The sequence below is a fragment of the Plectrocnemia conspersa genome, unplaced genomic scaffold (assembly GCF_051122295.1).
Source record: "Plectrocnemia conspersa isolate PC_06_02 unplaced genomic scaffold, ASM5112229v1 ptg000004l, whole genome shotgun sequence".
NCBI lineage: Eukaryota > Metazoa > Arthropoda > Insecta > Trichoptera > Polycentropodidae > Plectrocnemia > Plectrocnemia conspersa.
Genome location: NW_028277168.1, coordinates 829,715 through 855,169, shown reverse-complemented (window position 1 = coordinate 855,169; position 25,455 = coordinate 829,715). Strand labels below are relative to the sequence as shown.

Genomic DNA, 25,455 nt, shown 5'->3' with positions numbered 1-25,455 from the left:
TAATAACGGCTATTAATTTCTAATACCAAAGTGTTGTCCTTTGGTATTTAATAAAAACACATATTAAATGGCAATTTTAATGTTTTTTAAGTACTAATAATTTCTTGAAATTTATGGTCGGTACAAAAAAATGTTCACAATCAATTTAATTTATTTATTCTATAGTATACTTTTGTTAGTTGCTTTATTTTAATTTTTTTGACTGTTGCAGATGATAGTAAATGTAGTAAATGGATTTAATAACCTAATGAGTTTAATGTTTTGTTTCTCACGCTCAGTGCGTCATTTTAATTTTAATTTAAAGCTTTGAGACACAAGAGTTGCCTTGTAGTTTTTTGCAATTTTTCTTTACTTAAATACATATAGCATACTCAAAATTACAACTTTAATCAATTGTATATAAAAAAAAATATCATTTAATTAAATACTATAAATGTAAATAAAATACAAATATTAAAAAGGTTTGAACGACGAATCTGATTATCAGGTGTTCCTTTAAAAATCTTAAAACAAATTAGTTTCGAATTAGGGTTCTCAATCACTCGTAGTATTCAACTAAATATTTAAATATTGCATAAAAATTGGATGAAGTATTAAAATATTTTAATGTATTTGTAATTTAAAAAAAATAATTATTTCAATTATTCATTAATTTATTTTATAATCATTAAGCTTTTTAAATGATGTAAAATATGCAAAACACAATGCTGTGTGAATTATGATCAATGAGGGCGTCAAAAGGAAAAAGTTTAATTTAATATTCTGCATACCTTTTGATTAGAGACGTCATTTCAGCTTTTTCAAATCATCAGAGCTAAGATCAGCTGCGATCGAATTAATAAAAAGTGATGATACAGCATTTTAATACATAATTTTATCGAATTTATTGTATATCTATACAATTGCTAATAACGCTTGCAGCCTACGGACGCAACCACGGATAAACTGTCTCAACTGTTGCGAAACAAACAATTTATCTTTGTCTTAATAAAATAAAGATCAGAGACTCTATAATCCGGAGTGATTCAAAAGCATATTAGCAAATAATACATTCAGTATCAATACAAAATGTATTATGCGAAAAACATTTTACTAGAGATTTAGTAAACAATAACAAATAGTATGTTTCCGCTCCAAATGATTGCATTAGTCAAAAGCTCAAGAGTAAGAAGAACACAAAATGTTTCCGAATTTGCCACTTTTACCACTTCGCTTTCAACTTGGAACAAGTAAAAGTTCAGCTGTACTCGAACCCAACGAAGCTACATCGTATCGACCAAGATGACTCGTAAAAAAAATAGAAAACCATATAGAGATTGTGTGATTCAAGGCTATAAAAATAAACATGTATGATATATATATATATATATATATATATATATATATATATATATATATATATATATATATATATATATATATATATATATATATATATATATATATATATATATATATATATATATATATATATATATATATATATATATATATATATATATATATAATATATAATAATAATAATTTTAAAAAGTACAATATTTTTTCCCCATACTCCATTTCTTTTGCACATCTTTAGTTAAAATTAAATTTATCAACTGTAAAAAAAATCAGTAAAAAGTCATAGAAAGTACAATAAATATGCAACGATTGAGTTATATCTAATTATACTAATAATGCTTAATAAAAATAAGTGAAAATGTTTTATACACCTAATTTGTTAGCATTAAGAGCAAATGGCTCATTAACATCATTACGTTGCTTCCCAAGTCATAAATCAAATTTATTGGAAGACAGACAACAATATATGGAACTGTTCAGTGGTTGGTGTATTGAAACTAGATCTAATCTACAGTTGTAGATCGGTTAAGAATACACATCCAGCTTGCCCGATCGTTCCGTTTCAATACGCTCTGTATTGTTACGAAATGGTTGAGTTACATAATAGGTTCATCTATTCGTATACTAATGACCCATCACGTTAAACATAAAACGACCCAAATAGTTAACAATGGTCATTTGGAATCCGCACGAATATATTCCTTATATTAATTTAGCGAAATTTGCTACACAAAAAGATAATATGTATAATATATACAAACATATTTACATATATTATTATATGTAAATGCGAATGTATGTAAATTTAACAGTTAAATTTCACCCTCTGATCCTATAGAAATCGATTAGCAGGATAATTGTACATAAATGGATACAAAATGAAATCGATTTCGATTATATATGCTGTATTTTACAGGCGATTTTATCTTGAGAGTGGTCCAGAGCGAGAGTAAAATTTCCGTAAGGAATTCGACTAAATGCTATTTGTAGCACCCATAAGGAGTAATACTGAATTCTATATAAAATATATTTACTACTTTAAATATTATTTTACGGTAGATCAGAGATACCTTAATTTTATTTTTCTATACTACAAGAAGAAATTTAAAAGAGAAAAAAATAATAGTAATTACAAGACATAAAAAAAATATACAAAAATCTTTTTTAGAGAATTAACTAAAATACATAAATAATTTTGAGTTAAATATAAATTTATTAACTAACGTTACTCCACACCTAGCAAGCGTATGAATCTAGGGTCTTCTGTGAGTTGTAAAAAATAGTCCTCAATTTTTTTGGCAGTGGAAAAGAATACATATGGCAGTGGTTTGGAAAAAGTATTGAAAGTTGACAATAATACAATATAAGAAGAAGAACATATCTAAAAATTGTTAACTTTTTTATTATATATAAACAGCTTTCAATTTAAATTTTGTATTATATAATTTTATAATAAGCGTTTTTCGCTCATCGCTTTGTTCCATTACGTTCATAATATAAAACCTGATCGAAAATCGCGGTTAATTAGCGGCTTTTGGAAAATTCCGAATTACTCCCGATGAAAATGAAGTTTCGACATATTTATACACCTATATTGAATTAAACCAAAATAATGTGAACATATAAAATTTGCAATCGAATCGTTTGACCATGCGTTATAGCGGCGTTTATGCGATTAACATTTAAACGCTTCACTAACGTAAATCACCAATTTTAATCCGCGTTTGCTAAATTGTGAAAAAATATAGCAAAAAAGAGGTAAGGCAATCAAATCGAAAAACACCCAAGAGACAAGTGCGATTGATCGAGGACACAAAAGAAAGTAATAATGCAGAAAAGGTTTATAAAAAAATCAAAGAGATATCTTTCTTTGCGGCCTAAATCAAGACATCTGTCATTCGGGAATGGGAGGTGGGAACAGAATGGATATTTGATCAATAGTAAGCTTTACATCTTCGTCATCATTTGAGGAAGTGATGAGCAACTATGTATAGCGAAATGTAGGACAAGAACATGTATGTACATGCAAGTGTAGAAAAAGATAAAACGTAGCATAGGCGACTAAATGTTTGATATGACTATACTGGTCTGGAAAATCTAGTAAAAAATAAAATAAAGAGTCAGGATATTTTTCTAAATATTATACATTTATATTCTATATTAAAAATATTTATAAATTATAACAACGCATTTGAAGAAAATTTATTGCCTGCCATTCACCGCCAGCAATTAATCGCTAGCAGTTGATTAACTTCCATATCAGCTATAAATTGTTTAAGCAATCAAACTGCTGGTGATTAATTGCTGGCTATAAATGTTCAGATAAATTTAATGGCTATGCAATACCCATGGCAATAAAAACTAATAGTCAAAAAGCAAAAAATCACTTTGTAATCGCAGAATTTCTATAAATTACACATATTTCCTAATACATATTTTGCATCTGTGGACTTTTACAATGGCTAGTTCTATTTATTTTTATTTTTTTAAGTTAATACGAATATTTAATGTTGAGCATAATATTTTTTTGTACTGAATGAATGTTAAAAATATTATGTTTAAATATATAATAATTTGAAATAAATACTACTGTTAATTGTTTGGGTTTTTATTAACATACCCTATATTTAATTTATTTAAATTGTGTTTCTGAATTATTTATAAGTGAATTTACACGGTCAAACTTTACTAAATAACTAGTTTTAAAAAAAATTAAAAAACTTGCTCAAAACAATTTAAATATTTTTTTAAATGTTAAAAAAAAGATTGATTACTCATGCATTTAAATAAAAATTAAATGGGTTGTAACACAGCAGTTGTGTCACCGGATAGTAACTGTTGTGCCTGTATAGTGTAATAGAATTTATTCTTTCACCATTCGTTTTGGAAAAGTTAAAAATAGCGACATTTTAAAAAAATCGCCTCGCTGTGGTACCTCGCGATAGTGAGGGACCGACAGCTAGAATTGAAATCTTCACTTCCACGATGTATATGCTGAAAAAATAACTTACTAATCAAAGGGTTATCGGGCGTATTAACGGGCTTAGCGTGGGGTGGTGTCGACAATCCATCATCGCTCAGTGACTTTCAGTTTGCAAGCTTTAGAGTGGTTTAAAAAATCGCGATTGCGTCTCTCATTCTTTGACATCATTATTGTTTATTTAATGACTATCATGACGCATTGAAAAAACCTGTTTGATAATGATAATGAATACAAATTTGATTCTGTTGCAAGAAGCAGATCCACGAGTATATGTTATCAGTCCTGCGCCTTACTGGAGCTTTGCGTACTTTTACAGAGAAGCGTTTATTTTGGACAACATAAATATTTATCATTCGAGTTACACTCTATTTTCGCTCGGTTGTGTAATTCACAAAAGGAGACACGGTAAAAAAATGTCAAAATTCACACCAATTTGGCTCTGTCGCGAGCGCTCGTCTGGGAAATCATCCCGGAATGAAATTTTAACTCGACAACTAGAGTAATTGGGTTATGCGGGCGATACGTTCGTTCGGAAAATTTTGCACTGAAATTAACATTTTGCATACGCGGATTATAATGTGGATTAAAATTATTTGTGCTAATCGGCACACGTGATTGTGTATGTGAATGGGTTATAATTATGTTAAAATGTTAATGAACAGCTTTGTGACGTATGGTCGAATGATTCGATTATTATTTTTTTTATATTATATATATATAAATACCTACATTATTTACTTATAACATGTTATTACGTAAAAAAATATCTATATAAGATTATGCAACTTTTCATCGGCCTGAACTTTATATTATATTTCCACAGATCTAAAACTATGCGTCGATTTAAATCAGTTAAATGAAGACGATACAGAATTAATTTATAATTCGCATAAAAACCAAATTTATAGGCTCTTAGTGACAAGAATAAAATATGGACATCTTCCGACTATTGTCTAGTATTTATTGATTGTTTGTTGAAAGTCGAAAATGAGTCATGAACAACGAACGCCGCCGTTACCACTAACGGCCGAGAAGCGCGTTACTTTTTAAGCTTGCGCATTACCGTTACTTTTCACTGTTATATCCGATAAAGTAAAACCAAACCTGCGAGAAAAAAAATACGCACAATAATAATTTGAATATTTTCATATTTAATTTTTTGCAGCGGAAGCCGTTCGACGCAGTTTGTGCACGGCCAGGGGCGTATTTTGGAAGAAATTCGGGCCGTTTGCCCGGCCGTAAACGCCATTATCCTTACTTATACAGGATTATTTTTATATTTCAGCCCTTTCCGCCGGCCCATTACGGCCACAGCAGTTGTAAACACGTCCTTTGATAAGAATTCGGTTTTCCGGGAAGATGTTTAACCTTTGACGGTCGAGAGGCATCTCCCGTGATCTGCATGATATTTTTATTAAGTGGAATCGAGTTACTTAAAATCATAATTTAGATTGAATACTATTTTTTAAACAGTAAAACAAAGCATAATAAAATATTTACTCGAATAAGTAAATGTGTGTGACTATTACATTTTAATTAAGACTAATTAATATTTATTTTAGTCTTGTTTAGATTATACAAAAATTATTGACGCATTTTCAGAGCATCGTATAATTTATATCCTGTTATGCTTTAAATTTTTTTCTTTTAATTTAAGGATTTTTTAAAATTTGTTTGTTGCATAGTCAAGTCTGAAAAATATGAACGTTTTGTTTAATAATTGCATACATTTTTATTTTTTATTACAGATTACTATAAATTGAATTATAAAATAATATCGAATTTGTATCAGAGTGCATTTTTGCTAGGAGCATTAAGATACAATTTTCGTAGACTTTGAAGTGCACTAAAGAGTCGCGATCGCGTCCCTTGTTCTTAACGTTGACTAAATTTAATCTGTTGCGTTCGTAATTTAAACTATTTTAGAAAAATTGACTTTAATAAGTCAGTACTTTTATGAGATCTTTTCTTTTTTTATCAAAGACATATTTATTTGATATATTATATTTTTTAACCAGAGCAAATATTTTGATTATTCTAAAAGGTGATACTCCATAAATAATATGGCAGATTTATATTTTGTAGTTATAAATTCCATTTAATTTTTTTTTTCATATTAAATTTAGATAGTATTTAAAATCAGTTTTGAGTATTAATATTAGAATTATATAAATCTATATTTAAAATATAAAAAACCCTACTATTAATGTTAAAAAATAATAAAAAGTTCACCTTGTCGCACTCCGTAAGTGGGTCTACCCAATTTAAATTTAGTTATTTTAAATTACATCGCAGAAGGTTTTCGACCGCATTTCACATCAAATTTTCCATACACCGCCGATTAGCAAAGGGTTAATTGGTCGGTTTAATTATGCAATAAAAATTTGACTTGTGTGTGTATGTATGAGTATAAGGTGGAAGAGAACGTTATCGAAATTGGTCTATATCGATAAAAATCTGGGAGCGAATTAATGGCGCTGGGGGTGACCCGAATGTCGGGACACACACGGCTTACCACCATCGATGGACCCATAAAAGGGTTACTCGGATACTTTATGAATCTCGTTATGGCGCAAACTTTATCTTGCTGCTTTTAATAATTTAGACAAACTTTCAGAGTTCTCGGATGGCCTGGATAAAAAAGAATTGTACGTTTTTGTGACGCGTTATATAAAATAATATATCGATCCGTTGAATATCAACGGCTATGTATTTAATTAAATATTCAAGCATGCGCCTAATAGATTCATATATAAATTGAATTATAAAATTAGCAATGTATAGAATATTCTGTGGTAGTGTTAATCTGAATTGCTAGTTGCATATATTATATCATTGAAAATTAATCCCATATTCTCAATTGGTGCTATAGTGATATTTAAAACTGTTTAGTGGGAGTGATAAAAATAACTTAGTTTTAATGCTATTATATTTTGTTAAGTAATACACTTGACATTTTACTTTGATACTTCTTCAATAGATGTTTTTGTTTGAACATTTTAAATCTGGCATTATTTGTAATCTGGCTCTTTAATACGCTGGCATTGCACACTGATATGTTTAATGTCAGCTATGAGGAGCTGGTCCTGTTCTCATAATTTAATTTTAATATTCTATATTTTTTGTGTTTGCTTTTTTTTATACATATAATTTTAATCATATTATTGTGTAAAAAAATAAAACGTGTATTGTTTTCAACTATCGTGACACATTAGGTTAATCTGTTAGCTTACGATGGGCTTAATTTAATTTGAATAATTTCGTTTGCAAAATAAATAAAATCAGTGCGACGCGTTGTAGATTTATCTGTTATATAATTATTAATGTGTGCTGTTGTAGTCTGAGTTCTAGCGAATTATTTAATATGTTTAATGCGAGTGGCTTTGATAAATGGTGAATGTGTTTATTTTAGTTAACTATGCATTAATAATTAAAGACCTTTTGTATACGCACCTGACTTTCAAAGTGCGTGTAAAAACAGGGTGAAAAATATATTGTATTAACACGATAAACCAGTGGTTTGATTTTTTTTCACTATATTCTAACATACATAAGCCCAATGCGTTACAACGGGGTGAATCTGTACCAACTAGGTAAGTCAATCAGACATGACTAAATAGACTAAAAGTCTGCCTTGTTTGCAAAGTATATTTATTGAATTGTAATATTCTAAAAAACACCAGCTGGAGTCTAGCAAGGCGGTTTGTTAGGGCCGTTTTTGATTGTTTGATATATTAATACGCTGCTGTGATCATCTTTAACAATTAAAGAATTGTGTACACAATGCAAAATTAAAATATATATAAAAATTAAAGCAATAATTTGTACAACACGCAAACGACCTTTGCCCCCAAATTTTAAAAAATAATAAAGAAACTGCATAAAATAGAGTGGCATATACTTTGTATGCATCTTGACTTCAAGTTTAAATTTACTAAGCTTATCGTGAAATATAGCTCTAGCCCTAACCAATATTTAATAAAAGTGCATCAATAAACAGCTAATTAAGACGGTAGTAACGCAATTATGATTATTTTATTAATAAGTTGTGAAAGAATTGTTTTTAAAGCTATATTTTGTACAAGTTAGTATAATATGTGTACAGTTTACTGTAAAATGGGTCTGATTATTTGTTTGTATATTAGAATTTTATTTTATCTAAGCGTGCTCTTTTTAATAAATATTGATCTAAGGTAGCGTACGCCACGATTTGAAATTTTTTACACACACGATTGTATCAGTTTAGTGTGCGTGCTTTTTGGATAAAAAGCGGAAGCTGTGGCGTATGCTGGTCATACACCTTACAAAAATATGGACCACATATTTTTGTAAGGTGTGCGCCATAACTGTTTATATTTTATATTTTTATTTTTTAAATGCTCAACCCGTAAAATAAAATAAAAAATAAATCCATAGTAAATTATCTGCTGGTTTTAGTTATTTTTAAAGTGTTAAAACTCATATTAGAAGTACATATATTCGGAAAAATAATATGGGACTAAACTTTTTAGTTCAAAATTATGTGTAAGTTAGATTAAAAAAATCTACAAGGAGTTTATAATTTACAAAGCATCTGGTCATTCAAAAAAGCAAACAAATCTTTGAAAATTGATTAAGACATAAGAACATAAAGAAAACTTCTTTGTTGTTTATGTTTATCCAGATACAATTAATCTTAGAAATCGCTTGTTTTATTATTCCAACTCTTTTTATTTCTAGTCCACGATTATTATGCACGTCGTCTAGATTCCAATCTTATTTATCATTTTACTTATTCCGGAATAAAGCAAAAGACAGATGGTTAAACGTCTGCCTCGATATTAAATTTGTCGTCTGCGTCATATCTTGTTTGCCTTCGGCATAAATAAAATAATAAGCATGACGGCTTACGGAGCCGTAACGATTCACGACCGAAACAAATGGAAATTGTCAACGACGAGAGGAAGCGAGCAGTTTGACAAGATATGAGGAGCAAATTTTGAGAAGCTCAATCTCGGCCGCTGCTTCCCTGAAGAATTTCCCCAGTCGCAGGATTCGATTCCTGTCACGTGCCGCCGTAAGGCAATCAGTGTCTGTTGTGCGGACTTTTGCTTTTAATACACTGTACAATACACACACACAGCCTTTTCCGAGGGGTCAATCTACTTATTACGTTTCTAGGGGACTCTCTCGGCCAGGGGTCGCCAATTGGGGTGCGGGAGCTCATTCAATTTGGACAAGTTCAAGTAAGAAAAGAGACTTTGATGAAGCTACTTTTAAATCACTTTATCTTAAACTCAAATACAAAACAACTATATATGGGACAAGTACCGGTAAATTTAACTATAAATACATCTTTAGATTTATTTATTACGACCTTTATTGTTAGTTTATATATAAAAAGGAAATGTTTGCCTAAATACTTTTGCCAATGAAGGAAAAATATACAGCAAATGATGGTTAATTAGATCAAAAAATAGAATCAAAGATAGGATTTGGGTACAAAGTAGACCAATTTATATGAAATAATTTATTGAATGAATAAATAAAATTTTTTGGGTTCAAATGTACCCTGCTTAGAGATGAAAATGTTAGAAAAATCATTGACACAAATCAATAAATTTGACATTATTTATAAAATAATTAGTTTATTTCAAAAATAGACATAGGTATAATAGCATACAGACATATTAAATGCACATAACCATTTCCATTGCTTACAATGGGTTAAGTTATACAATAACATAAACAAGAATTATAAATTATACGTAAATATACTAAATTTAAAGAAAAATACATAATACCTTTTACAAATTTAAAATGTTCAAACTAAGAAGCGATTAAAAAAATTGAGGTTTTATGAAAAGGTTGCGCATACAATTATTTTTTTCTAGAGAAATTAATTTCGTGAGGATTTGTATCGAAAGCTACCAAGATTTAAGCTTATTTGTTTATTAAGATACATAATAAAGAATATAGCTCAATTTAAACACAAAAGTCAACAAAGTTTTTTTTTATAAAACCTAGATTTTGCGTATTCCCAACACAATATACGTGCATAAATAGCATATCCCATCTGCAAACGCCACAGCATCCCATGTCCGTGACATTATGAACATGGCACAGATATTGTGGGTAACTGGGAAAATAAATGTTTACCATTTGGCAAGATGAAATAGAGCCTGCGGCTACGTTTTGGGCATAAAGAGCTGCTCCGATACGAGAGCTCGCTTCCTCTCTTTGGTCTCGTCTCGGTGTTCTCGGACCTCACTTGCAGTAAGGTAGAGGAATTCTTTTGGTTAGGAGAGCGAAGGAAAACATCGCGAGACGATATGCGATGCATTATTTATGGCCATTGTCCCTTTCGGTTCATTGTGTTCCCTTTCGCTTTGCCTTTATTCCCTAAGGAATAATATAAATTGATGATTTCGATTTTGTCTTACAATCTTCATCCCTCTTATTTTGCATACAATTAAATTTGTAAGTTATTATTTTTTAATTTGAATATTAAACAGAAATATATTTAATCTTTACATCATATTTATTGGATAAATTTAAAAATATGTAAAATAAATATTGTGATATTGAAAATTTGAAAAAAACGATACACGCTTCTCTGGAATCTGCACGATTTTTAATTGCTCAACCGTACTTCGTCCCTAGCAATTTTTTGCAAATAATAATATATTATTTGTCATTTTTACAACTGGCAAAATATATTATTTAATAATTAAGTGTTTAATAACTATAATTTTTTCTGACACATTACAGGGCTATTAAATCTATATTCCAATAATAAAAAATAATTTAGTGAATCCAATAAAGATGTATGTTACACATAATTTAAATAAATTTAAACAGGAATCGCTCGACTGATAATGAGGTTACATTTAAAATAAGGTCGCGTATAGAGAGAGAGAGTGAGAGAGATAAGTACATAGAGAGGCTGTAAAACGTGACGCGGAAATAAACTGCGATAATTTGCGAAGGCGTGTGTATCACGGTGACAAAGCGTAGAGCAAGTGCGTATGGCGAAAGCAATAAAAAGCAAATTTTGTCGCCTCTACGGTCCGACTTTTATTTTATATTTGGACTCCAAATACGAAAGGCAAGATTATGGCGGACAAGTTCGATACCGACACTTTCTTACTTACGGTTGATGTGCAAAATCTGTGAGAGATGAAAGCCTTCATTGTGTGTCGGGTTTTATATCTGGATGCTTAAACATAAATATGAGATAAACATACGTAAGTACATTTAATGAAAAAATATTTTTTCTTGTATACGTAAGTAAGGTATTATTTTTATACAAGTGGCAGATTGTTCGGAGAATACTAAAGCTACAGAATGTTTATATCAAACAATATTTTCATATTAAATTATTTAAGTAAGTCATTAATTTAAGTGTCAAATATATATACATGTAGGTGTATTCATATAAGACATTATATTTAATAGTTTTCCATTTAGATTTCTTGAAAAATTGGTAAAAATAGATGAGATTGCGGTAGTAGCTTAATAAAATTAGCATTACTGGTGTTACTCCACACCTAGCAAGCATATTTTAAAAGGGGCCTGATTATTTTTTATGTATCAATAAGAAGAGGCAGTGACAAAATTTTTATAGCAGCAACTGCTGACTCTACATTCATCTGAAATAATAAGTCCGATAGCCTGAACCTACGCAAAGCTTAATCAATTTGTTTTAAATTGCTCTCTAAACTTAGTAAAAGTGCCAAAAAGAAAAAATCCATGGTGAGCATAACTTAAGTTAAATTCTTTATTTACAAATGTATAAAATTACAATATAGATAAGAATGTAAAAATAAACAGACAATATAAGGTCTGCTAACCGTAGATTTGGTAATTCCCAGTTGTCAACCCTTGTCCTCATTATTATGACATCGGTTTATCTTATGATTTGATATATCACTCTATGATTTGAGAATATATTTTTCTTCGAATATAATTCTAAATTAACATTGAAACAAAACCACTTGAAGATATGTCTCGAAACTTCAACAACAATAGCTTTTCACGGCGAGATTATTTATGATAATCGCATTAACCGTTTCTAACGCTCGAATGCTATCGTGTATTATGTTGTAACAATATACTAAATTGTGTACCTACAATAATTAATTAATATACATATCCTAATAAACTTATATACACGTAAACATATCGATGGCTTAGTTTTGACACTGCCTAAATATTTTAATTTAATTAAACTATTAAATATTATATTTAAATTTACTTTGCACTTATACATATGTCTATATAATAAAAATATATTGATTGTATATGTACATATGATTTATAATAAAATAATTTTAGTAAATATTTATTTATTATATTTTTTTAGATAAAAATTAATTATAATAAAATACATATTATACTTGTGTAACTAAGCCGACGACATACTATCAGCGATGTTTGTAAATATTAAGGGTTGTCTTCCTGAAAGTATATACACACATGCAGAAAAGCAGTTCCTTAAACGGCAGCAATATCCTGAGAGTGTTTTGATCAAATATTTAATTTTCTACTAGACTCTGTATACCTAATATGCAAACTTTCTCGTCAACGTTTTGAGTAAACTAACTATACTAGTTTCATAGTGTTCTAAGCTTTTGCTTCCCCTTTAGCCGACTATTTCAAAACATAATTGGATGGCTAATATAAACTAATTTCTATTCTTGTTAATAACTCTCTGTATGACAATGGCCTTCACGGAAATTTAATTGCTATTGTCCGACATTGGTGTATTTAATGGTATTGCTTTTCCGGAATGAATAGATTCAATCTAATGTCGAACAATAGTTGTGTGGTTAAAATGTACGATACGTACTACATGTTAGATTTGCAGGATATTACCTAAATCAGGGGTAGCCAAAATATTTTTTGTATTCCCGTTAGATTACTTAATAAATTATTTATATAAAAAAATATTGTGATTGCTGTAGCTGGCTGAGTTAACTATCTAAGTCGTCGTTTTATAAAATCTAGACTTTGCTACATGTTTTAGTAAAGTATAATTTAGGATTTGACAAATGTTTTAGTGCAGTGATTGATTGAAATATTTGGGTACTGAGCTTATTTTTTGTTCACTAACAAAACATGATAATATTTTCTGCGATAGATATATTTATATATAATTATACTATTTTTTATTATTAATTGATATAAATACTTTGTGTAATGGCCATCATGACTCAATGGAGTCAATTTATAATTAAATTTAGGATTATTTGTAACATATATTTTTTTATTGCATTAGCTTTTTTAATGTAACAACATATAAAATTAAAATTTTTATAAAATTTACTGATATTTTTTTAAAGCATTATTAATAGATTCATATACTACTCCAATAAAATTAAAATACTAATTTTAAAACATGTTTTTATAAAAAAAAACAAGATTTGATTTTTTTGGTAGTAAATTATAAGTTTTAGTACAGACATATACTGGCTAATAAACTATTTAAAATTATGGTTAGTCAAGAATTATTTATTTTGTTTATCTTTTACAGATATCTGTTACAATCTAATATCGTCTTACTAAGATCTTATTTTAACACCGAATAAGTGCATTAAACAGGTTTTTAACCCTGGATTATACAATCCATAGAATGACGACGTTGTCAAATTTTATTGTCCCTTTTCAAATAAAGTTTGCCTTACTTAAAACTCTGGTAAAAATTGATAACGTCGTCAATCTATAGAATGTATAATCAGAAGTTTAGTTCAAGGAACACAAATAAAGCTTTTAAACACTTCTTAATAATTCATTTTTCCGCAACTATTGCGGATGGTTAGTATAATGCTGTTATTTTTATTTTTTTAAAAACGTATTTCTATTTTTTTTACATATATTGTATATTTGTTTGGAGTTTTAGCAGTGTTTCTTACATATTATCTACTGTAGTATAAAAATATTTAAGGAAAACTACTTGCAAAAATCAGCATTCATAAGTGATATATGACAAATTTTTATAAAAATGAATTGCTAGAGAGGGAGTACAATGAGAAGTCGATACAGTAGGTCTAGGCTCGTTTATATTATGGTTCTTATTAATTGGACAGAATAATTTTTTAAGAATATATTTTTTTTATATGAATTTAAAACCAAAATGAACGAATAATTGTTTGCATGTCTTAAAATGTAAGATACGATAAAATAAAATATAAATCCGAATGCGTAATGATAAGTCGGATTACATCTTAAAATAACCGCCCCATCCTTGTTTTATAGTCAGACCTTTTAACCAGTGGGCCTTTTAAACTGTCTTAAATCTCCTGGAGCTCTTGACATGCTTTTAATAAATCTCGTCTCCTTTTTATTTTCTCTCCTTTTTTAATTGTTCCCCCAAATATTTTCTCACTATAAACTTGGCCCAGCGAATTAACGGAACGGCCCGTTAACGTTAACGCGTCTTGTGTTAATTAAGCGAAATCTGTATTACTAGGTGAGTTCTCGTTAATGCTTCCATTGTGCTTCCAAGTAATGAAAAGCGAGTTTAAAATGTTAACCGAATAGTCAACTAACTAATTTTTGCATGAGTGGAAACATGGAAACTTTGGTTTTGTTATCTATTGTACATCTGTTTTTAATTTCATCGCACATATAGATTTGAAACAAAAAAAATACCGGATTAATTGTTATACATATTGAAAAGTACAGGGCGTAATGGATCACCCTGATGAACACCCTTTTGTTATTTTTTTTTCTTTCTACTTGGTCCAGCGAATTAACGAAGCGGGCCCGTTAACGTTAATCAAGCGAGATACGTATTGCTAGGTGAGTCCTGCTTGATGGTGATGTTGTTGTTGTTGCCGAGCAATAAAAAGCGAGTTAACGTGAATTGTTAACGCGAATAGTCAAAGGGGCATAAAACAAAATGTTTCCCCATTTCATGCATTATTTATGTCCTCTTCCTTCCGCCGGTGTTTGCTTTCCGCCGTGTCCGTAATAATGTTTATCAACTGGTAGTTTGCGTACCGCTTTCGCTCTCTTCTCTCTGTCGTTTCTCTTTTTTCTGCCGTCCCACCGCTATCGAAACGACGGGAAAAAACGCCATTATTTGGTATACATGCGTGCGAGAGATAATGTATTTGCGTTCGATGGCAGGTAGGCGGGGTATCGTATGGGAAAGTTCGAGTTTGATAAGAGAGAGAGAGGGGAAAGAAAATTGTCGAGGATAAGTAAATGCTGAAATTAAATATGTATGTACACGCGGTGAACTTGTGGAAAAGTCAAAAGTCGATAACGTAAATACAAGCCTTTGAAGATTCGTTGAAATGTTATAAAAACTTAATATACATACACATTCGTGCAACTTGAAAGTTAATAAAAATGATTTTTGAAGACCATAGCTACCATTATTATAAGGGTTATGGAATCGATTTTGGTAAAACTAAGTTAAATTGCATCTAGATATTTTTTCTGTATATTATTGCTAAGCGTTTTTTATATATAAATGCTTGAGAGTGACGTTCAATAAATATTGAAGTTGTGATAAAGCGGCAAAGACGCTTTGTTATGCGAAGCGCGTGTTACTTCACCATTCTATTGCCGATTCGCGTTCTTTACAATACGTTAGTTCGTAGCGTTTTTTAATGTGGCTTACTGGTCTGAAATATACCATATACCGAAAAAAAAGTTTTATTCCTAAAACCTTTCGGTGAAAACAGATACTAAACGCGTTGAGCACATTGTAAGTAACATCAATAGGCAATTGAATAGCAAAGCAAGTGGTTAAAAATTCTAACTTCTGCTTTTTTATTAATATAAATAATTTTATTTCGTATAATATACATGTTACTGGTTCATAACCATTTTCATGTTTGAAATTTGTTAAGAACTAGAATTTAGTGAAAAATTAGAATTATAAATAAGACGTTTATGTTTATACTTTAAATAAACGCAGGGACCTCACAGGCCTTATTTCTAAAACTTGTCCAATTACTGTAAACAAAAGTGATTATTTAAGAATAGTGCGATTGTACAAAGATTCTCGGTACGACTATAAAGGGTTTCCTCATAAATAACAGGCAAGGATTCTCCGGTGCATTAAATGAATGTTTACTTGTTACGAAACGGTCACTGGAAACAGTATATCACAGTAAAGTCACAATATTTCCGTTACACAATTCTTCGATCTAGGATATATTTATTAAGAAAATGTCACTTTTTAAAGACGTATACTTATTTAGTTTTTCTAGGAAACGAGCGCAGCGATTAAGTAAGCTTTGCAGCCCTGAATACATAAGAGCAGTTACATTAAGTCACCTGGCAGACTCCTGCAGACATTCGAAGAGACATGAACACTCGTACAAGAGAGGGATCGATTTCACCATACGAACACCAGCTGACACACCACCTACAAGACCGCTGACATCATCCCTCCACCAGCATCTCCACCACTGCTTGGAGAAAACATCTCGTCCATCATAGTCTGTCGCAATATGTAATATATTCCATTAAAATTTTCACTAGTTTCCATTAAATATCAGTCGATTATTATTCAAATTTAGATATAAAAATTTGTTAATTCTGCCACGTCGACGCACAGTAGCAATTAATTGTTTCAACATGATAAAAATATTAAATTAATAGATTAAAAGTAAAGCGTAATTCAGTTATGTTTCAATTTACCCTAACGTCAAAGAGAAGAGAGGGAAAGAAGAACAGCAAACGGCTTCCACATCACGTGCGATTAATTTATTTTGCAGATTTTTCTGCCCATCGAAAACGCACTTTGAATTTCAAACGCGCTCTCGTTATGAATCCCAGATCCGTCGTAAAAATGATAATAAAAAAAAACAAATACAAGCACACAAAAATCTGATAGCAAATTAAATTCGGCGTATAAATTGAAAAGCGCGCGCATTATGGAGAAAAAACTTTCCCGGATGAGTAATGGCGCGCGGGGTTGAATTTTAATCGATCCCGTTCCGGTCGCTTTATAACAAACCAGTTTGACAGGACCGCACTGGGAGATTGATCTTTCACTGATTAATATTTAATCTTGCCTTTAGCTCATTCCGAATGTGAGAAAGCATAGCGTTGTTCAAATAATTTGTTAATAATAAATTTTTATAATTATTTTTTTAGTTGTAGTTACTGTTTAAAAAAATATATTCTATCTACCTTTTTGAAAATTTAGCAAATTTTTTTTTCTATATGTAATATGTTTAATTTATCTTATAGAGATCATATTATTTTTATATATGTTTAAGTCTATTTATTGAGTAACGTATCGTACTCTGTACGGTCTAGACTGGTAACTAAGAGGCCGCGGGCTCTAATCGCGACAGCAGATTCGAAATTTTATTTGTAAAAATGTGATTTATTAAAAACCGGCCCTAGATAATAAGTGATATCTATTAAATATAAATTATAATATACATAATAATTTATATTTGATTATTTATATATGAAAAATCAAGTATAGGTATTCTTTATGTGTGATTGACTTAACCGTTGGGTACGTTTGTTAGGCTATAACTGAAGAAAAAAAATAAAAATATATATTAGATGTTACATCTTACTTTATAAATAATTGTATTAGCACACACCATTGGACGTTTAAAGTGATTTTTTTCATTGAATTATCTGAGAGGCGCAAGTTTTCTGATGACTTCAGTCATGACATAGTTACTCTCTTTTGGAAGCAGTCCCTCTGGGGGTTTTATTTCTGTGACGCAGAGCTAGAACCGCCACGGAGAGCAATGAGTTATAATAAAAGTTTATAATTAATAAATATATAAATATATATAACTGATTTACAAATTGCGATTTAGTGTCTTACTCGGGACGTGAGACAACGAAAAATGGAATAAATCTCGAGTTGTCTCAACACAGAATTCCTAGTTGAGATACGATTCGAAGAGTTCTCTCAGAAAGTTGTAAATCGCCAAGCATTTATTTAAACTACCAAAGGTTTTTTGCCCATCTTGATGCATTGAAGTAACCTATTAGGTGACGATGGTCTTAACACATTGCATACCGGGGATTATTCCTAAAAATACAGCTGTACGGTTAAACTTATTTTTTTAAGCCATCATAAATTTGAATTAGTAACGTTTTAACGTCAAATTTAAAATACAGTTTCGTAAAGATCGGTTTTTTATATTCAAAATGATAAAATCAGTAAACGTCAACCTATGGATTAAATACTAATAAAATAAAAAATAAATTAATGCTTAGAATCACCAAATATACATTTGGTAAATATAATAAAATACTTTTGCTTATTTTTAAAACAACAAATATTAAGCTTTGTGATATCTACAATAATTTAAATATTTCTAACACTTTACAGTCGATTTACGCGGCGATATTCGCACGATCGTTCAACATTGATAATGTTGGCAGCGAAAAAATATCTATACTCATGCATTATATCAATAATAATGACTTACTTCAGTGACTCCCAACCAGTGGTTTACTTAGGTCCTAGTATTGGTGGCAAACCTCATATTAGGGATTAATGAATACGTTCAAAATCAGAGACGTCATTTAGAGGTGGAGACATTTTAATTAAATACTATAAATCTTAATGAAATAGAAATATTAAAACAACTAAGATATGTTCCCTAATTCTAAATCAGAATCCCTCAAAGAAAATTAAAAAAAAACAGTCAAATCTATCACGAAAATATTTTTTTAATTATGCCATTTCAGTGAAATCATAGCGGAATATATTTGCTCGGTAGATATATATTTTTACTAGTGAAAATATAATTAACTTAGCAGGTGCATGTAAAATTATATGAATTAAACTTTTTTTATATGTAGTAATATATAATTTAACATACTTATCATTACATGCGATGATACAGTAAATGTGTATTTTTTAATTAGGTTATATTTTCATTATTGAATTTCAAATACATTTATACCAGTAAATACATATATATTTCTACTAATAAAAATATATAATAATTTAATTAATAGGTGCTAATGAAATTATGTACTTATCTAAAATGTATATGAAATTTGACAGTTGTGAAAAGTAACTTCTTTGTTCAAACCAAAACCTAACTTAACCTAACCTTATGAAAATTCTAAAATTATTTATAGTTTTTTAATTTTCATTGAGTCAAATCCAAAATACAAACTAAGCCAAATTCTCTCTCAGGGCTAAATAAACAAAAGAAAAAAACAGACAGGTGTCGCATCTTGCATATTGAACTATATTTTGACTACACTTCGATAGTACACTATATATTAAAAATATAATAGCTATCCTTACCAATATTACTACAGATTTATATTATGAGAGTTTTGGTAAAAAATTTCAAACCGAATTTTGGTCAAAAGGAGAGCGCAAAAACAATTATCACTTCTCAGAAGTCAAAAATTCACGTCAAAAGTAATAAAATCGTGTCACGATTTTATTGCTTTTGACGTGGATTTTTGACTTCTGAGAAGTGATAATTGTTTTTTGCGCTCTTCTATTGGGCAAAATTCGGCTTAAATGTTCCTCATTTAATTTGTAATATTATTATAAGAGTCGTAATATGAACGCTAGATAACCGAGCGTTCCAACTGCAACGGTAACGGCACGATTTAAATTTTTCGACGTAGATTTTTGACTGTTTATCAATGTTCAAAGATTCTTTAGAAGAAGATATTTTTATGGGACATTGAATTGCTTAGAATATAAATTGTCAAAAGGCTTAAACAGTTTTAAAGCTGTTCCAGTTTATTAATGATGACTTGTTTCAGACAATATCAGAGGAGACGAAACCACATTGGTAAAAAATCACTATAGATACGAAACTTATGTTCACTCATGAAAATGGAGAGATGTTATAGTCCCGGAATTAAAACAAATGGTTAGCTTTACTATTAATTATAGCAATAGTAAAAAAATAGCAATCCTACAATAAAAACATGTTTTTATTGTAGTTTATTGTATAAAGTCCATACCACACAAACATTAATATTAAATTAAAATAATTTTTATTGTAAAAATATATATGTATAAATAATAATATAATAAGTTTTTACGAGTGTGTATCTTTATTGACGGCGAGTCTGCGTTTTTTATTGTATTTTTTAGTAGTTGAAAGAAATTTATTTGTCTGTTACATTGTGCAAATATCAAACAAATGTCAAAGTTGCACGGTTGGGTGCCGCGTATATCGATCGTGAAGTGTTAAAAAATATTTAAATACATTTTTATTTTCTCAGTACGCGATTCACAGTTTTATGATAATTGATTTAATTATAACGAATATATGATATGTAGCAAATGTTCATAGAAAAAAAATCTGTAAAACACTGCCTTGAGAAAAATAAATTTACCCGAGTTTTGAGCCTCTGGATTTTTTAAAAATTATTTTAGGAACATTTTTGGCTAGCGCACTAAATGAATACGTTGCGGTAAATACGCAGTTTAACGTGAGATTTTGATATATGAAGTTGAAATGACGATAAGCACAAATTTGTGCACACGGACGCAACGCAATTTGTGGACACGGTATTCAATGTGTTAATGGAATTAAAATAGATAAATAAAAATGTAGTACAATCGTATTTAACATATTTATTTTTAATCAAGATGACTTTTCTTAAGCAAAGTAAGACTAAACATTACACTTTTTTTTCCAAATCAATCGATTCATTCGCGCCCTTTTAGGTACATATTCCACTCATCCTGATCAAAAGTACAACTCTGGACATTCGCATTGTCGAGTTTCAATATTAAAGCTAGGCGTGCCTAGAATAACGAACGAGAGAGGATGCGCGATAGATAAAAAAAATATATTTATTAACCCATAGCACGCGTGATGAATGCTGAGATGTCACAATGCGATATGAAAACTTTTAACAAACAACATAATGGCCCATAACGACAATAAGCCGACGCCGATAAAACCGGCCCGATTCGACACTATTGCCTTGTTTATGTGAAGAGTATGCGGAGGATAAAAAAGATGCTAACAAGAGGGACGTGAGGTCAAGACGCAAAAAAGGGACGATAATAAATTTAACACTTTCGCTCCGGCACTTAGCCAAAGTAAGCGTCGGACGCAACCAGTGCTAGGTGCAATAATTTATTTACACAGGCGATACCCTTTTTCGATCTTATGGGTTTTTGAATTATTGAAAAGCTTGGAGTATTTTTTTTCCAAATCGGGTCTGAAATGTAATTAAATATAGCAATTTGATGTATAGTTTGTTTTGAACCGGAAGCATTGCAACTATAAATTCACTCGCATTATATTTATTTAAATTAAATTAAGACCATTGTCCCTAACAGGTAACCCCAATGCGTCACAATGGTCGAAAATAATAATTGTAATATTTCAATACACAAAAAATATCTATATATAATTAAAATAATACATTTAGAGAAGCAAACAAAATATCATGAAATATCAAAATTCCAGCTCGTTTCGATCTTACGAAAAAATGCAGCAGTGACGTCCTTTAGTTGATTCAGTGAAAAATATAGCACGCATTTAGCGGCCGGTCAAAAGAGCGTGCGTCAAATGAGCGCTGCATTATAAGCGCTGCGTTATAAGAGCGCTTACTAAAGTAGCGCTGTAACAAAATAGCGTACGTCAAATACGCAGACAGTCATATGAGCGCTTGATAAAAGAGAACACGTCAGAGTCAAGTAATGAATATTTTAGGAATTAGGTGTACAAAATATAAGTAAATTGTGAGAAATTCACAAAGAATAAAAATTCACGAGATATAAGCGATAAAATTAGTATTTTGTGTGCCAGAGCGTTATGTGCGAGATTCAAAATGTTAACCGCATCAACGGTTGATGGCGAGCGATCGTAAATACGATGACGTGTAACGGCAAAAGTTCTAGTGCGCATGCGTGACAAATTCCACTCACGAGGAGCATGGCGCACGCGTATCGACTACGCACGCCCGCTCTTGAATCGGCATACGTCGTTCTCTTGAGTGAAATATACAGCAGTACACTTTCTGAGCGCTTGCGTTTCATAATTACGAAATTAAAAAAATTAATAAATGATAAAAATATTTAATTTTTAGAATCGTATTACAATCCCAAGGCATGCGCTGGATCTACCGCATGTATGGACCGCCCGCCACTGTATTGTACTGATTTAACAGTTACGCGTTTAATTTTTTAGAGCAAATTTATAAGAATTATAAATTATATTTTAATTACACAATTTGTATAATACGCTCTTAGCCTTGTCTGCGTATTGTAAAATGCAGTCCCTCCAAAATCAGATTGAACTCTGGATTTCGGATTTTGTGGGAAGCGGCTGCTTACTCTATTTCTAGCTCGGTAAATCCTATGCGTAGCTCTGCTAATTGCGAGCCTGGATGGACAATAATGTGTCTTAATTTAATATTTCCATTTCATTATAATTCATGGTATTTCATTAAATGATACGAATTTTGTGTGTTTAAATTAGTAAGCACATTAATTGTTCACGACAGCGTGTCGTAAAAATTATATTCGCTCTTTTAGTTTCACTTAAATCGCGTTTTTCTAGCATTTTTTAAATGTTTAAATAATATTTTAAAAAAATATAACGAGAAAGATACATAACAATCGCATAGGCGAGATTGAACAATAAGACTTTGAATCCCATTTTAAAATTCTTAATAATAGCTAATGTTTGGAACGAATTTAAAATACATACAGGTTGGATCCGTATCGTTCTTTGTTTAGTGCAGATTTGTATATAAATTTTAACTAGAAATAAATTAACTGCGATCGAACTACTAAACTGACGAAAATAAAATATACAGTGTATATAACGCAGCACAAAACCGGACTAGATACACTCGACTTTGATACGCCTCGACGCTCAAAACAATTCTGTATTTTAAATATCTTTCGGAAATCGAAATCGAATCTTAAAGCAATAATACGAGAAGATTACTATAAATAATAATTTGTATGATAAAAATAGACATACAGTCTTGTGGTTTTTAAGAAAAATATTAAAAATAATCACTAAAATCGAATAATAAAATGTTTTGCATTTTGAAACATTGCTCAATGAAAAGATCAAATCTCTTAAAAAGACTTACCAAACTTACATTAATTTCAGTGAAAGACAAAAATTGTAGTTTCTTATTACAAAAATATAAAAATACTGTTATTCCCTAATGATATTTGAAATTAAAACCATATGTGGACATACCAAAATATTTAGGAATTTATTAAAACAGTTTTTAATAAATAATTAAATTGATCATAAAAAATGATTACATAAAAAGATTATTCTAAGACTTGAAACTTGTACAAGATTTAAAATTGGTAGAAATAGTCTTAGCATGAACGTTCGTTCAGGTCGTTGAATCGCATTAAATACATATGACAAATTTGATTTCCTATGATGTACTAAATGTCCTTGCTGCGCTATTAATCGAGAATGTGTATAAAATAAATTAAATTAAAAATGAAAATGAAAAATATATATTAAAAAAAAATGTACAATTTTAAATTTTAAAAGGGAACCACATATAAACTTGTTTTAGAAATAATATTATTAGTAAATTGATTATTGTTTTTATAAATCGATATATTATTCTATAGTTTTGGTTCTCTGAGTATCTGGACAGTAAATGGATCTCTTGGTGCAGAGGAATTATATTAGATTAACAATATTTACTTGGCGCACCATATCAATTATTTAAGATTTTAATAAGATTCGTATTCATTATTTGCATCAAATATTGGCATAATCCATTTCCTTTTAAGTGGTTAAATTTGATTCCTACTACTATTACTGTCACAGTAATAATAACACGGTTTATATCAAACTCATCGTCACTTCTTTAAGCAATATATGTATTTATAAATAATTAAAACACAGATTACTAATTCTGTTTTACATAATTTAGTAATTTACTAACTCTAAAATACATCAAATGTGTAGAGACTAATATTATTATATAAAAATATCGATACTTGTCAATCGCTGATTTGAATAGTGCGAGCGAGATAGCGAGCTCTGCTTGCATCTCGCTCTTTTTTTCCGTTATACTAAAATCGTTTTTATTTGATAACAGACACACAATATTAAGTAAGAATTATGCACAATTAGAGCATATAATCCCGTTTCATCCCGTATCATAAAAATATAGATACCCATTGAAGGAAAAAATCAGATAAACAAGAATAATTGACGACGTAAAAATGTCGAGTAAGCGTTATGAGGTCTAAACACGACAAGTGTACGACCATGTTCCGATGAAAAATTTTACAATAAACTTATTATTGAGTTATTTGCATAAGTTGTGAAATTGAATATTACTAAAATGTGTTTAATACAAGTTTTTTTACCATTAATAAATTTAAAATGGCAAAATTAGCTTCAACAAATGCATCGAAAGTTTTGTCGACGTAAGAGTGTAACGAGCACAAAGGGTTAACTATATTCGAAAGACAAAAAATTGAAAGAAGAGACATTACCTTGTCGGACGAGTAGCGGCGTCGGTTATGGACCCCGGCCCCGCGCCGCTGCAACGGCCTTGCATAGGCCCAAGTACAGCTATAAACACTATTATAAACACTAATTTCAACTATACACTGCTTAATTCTAACACATACACTAAATTACACTATCACTTTATAATTAAAAACGTCGAAAGGGATATTTATTATAAAAACACTTATTTGACAAAAATGTAACACGACCGTTAATGACCATTGTCATATAGCTACTGATTTTTTTAAAAATATTTCGAGATGCATAAACAAGTTCAAACGAATACAAGGTTATGCTTCATGTAAACCATAACGATTAAAATGTCGTGCATCTCAGATTACAAAAAAAAAAAAATTTATCAAAGGTTGACAATTTGTCTAGTTTTAAAATATTTATCTCTAATTCCAAAAATTTTAATGCAAGTTGTTATTTTTAGAATATCTATCTCTCGTTCGATTTATTTTAATGTGAGAGTGACACGAAGGTCACCTTTGCTGTTGTTGTTGTTGTTGAGTATAATGTCGATGATTTCAAGTTTATTTATATGAAAAATATTATTTAAATCTAATTTATGTGTGCCAAATTTACGACATTTTTAAATGACGTTCTTCCGTTGAAAATGGTGAAATTTTTTTTATTACATATTGACAATATGGGAATCAGTGGCATGCGGTTAGGGAGGGAGGGAACAAAACTATAGTT

The 25,455-nt window shown here is 30.0% G+C and overlaps 1 long non-coding RNA gene across 1 annotated transcript in view; it reads right to left on the bottom strand.

Moving 5' to 3' along the window:
- Window positions 1-24,990, bottom strand: part of LOC148235553 (uncharacterized) — a 97,721-nt gene extending 72,731 nt beyond the window's left edge. Inside the window, exon 1 of the long non-coding RNA XR_015809269.1 lies at window positions 24,738-24,990. This is a non-coding gene — a long non-coding RNA (uncharacterized LOC148235553). The remainder of the gene's footprint in view (window positions 1-24,737) is intronic.
- Window positions 24,991-25,455: the final 465 nt, after the last annotated feature.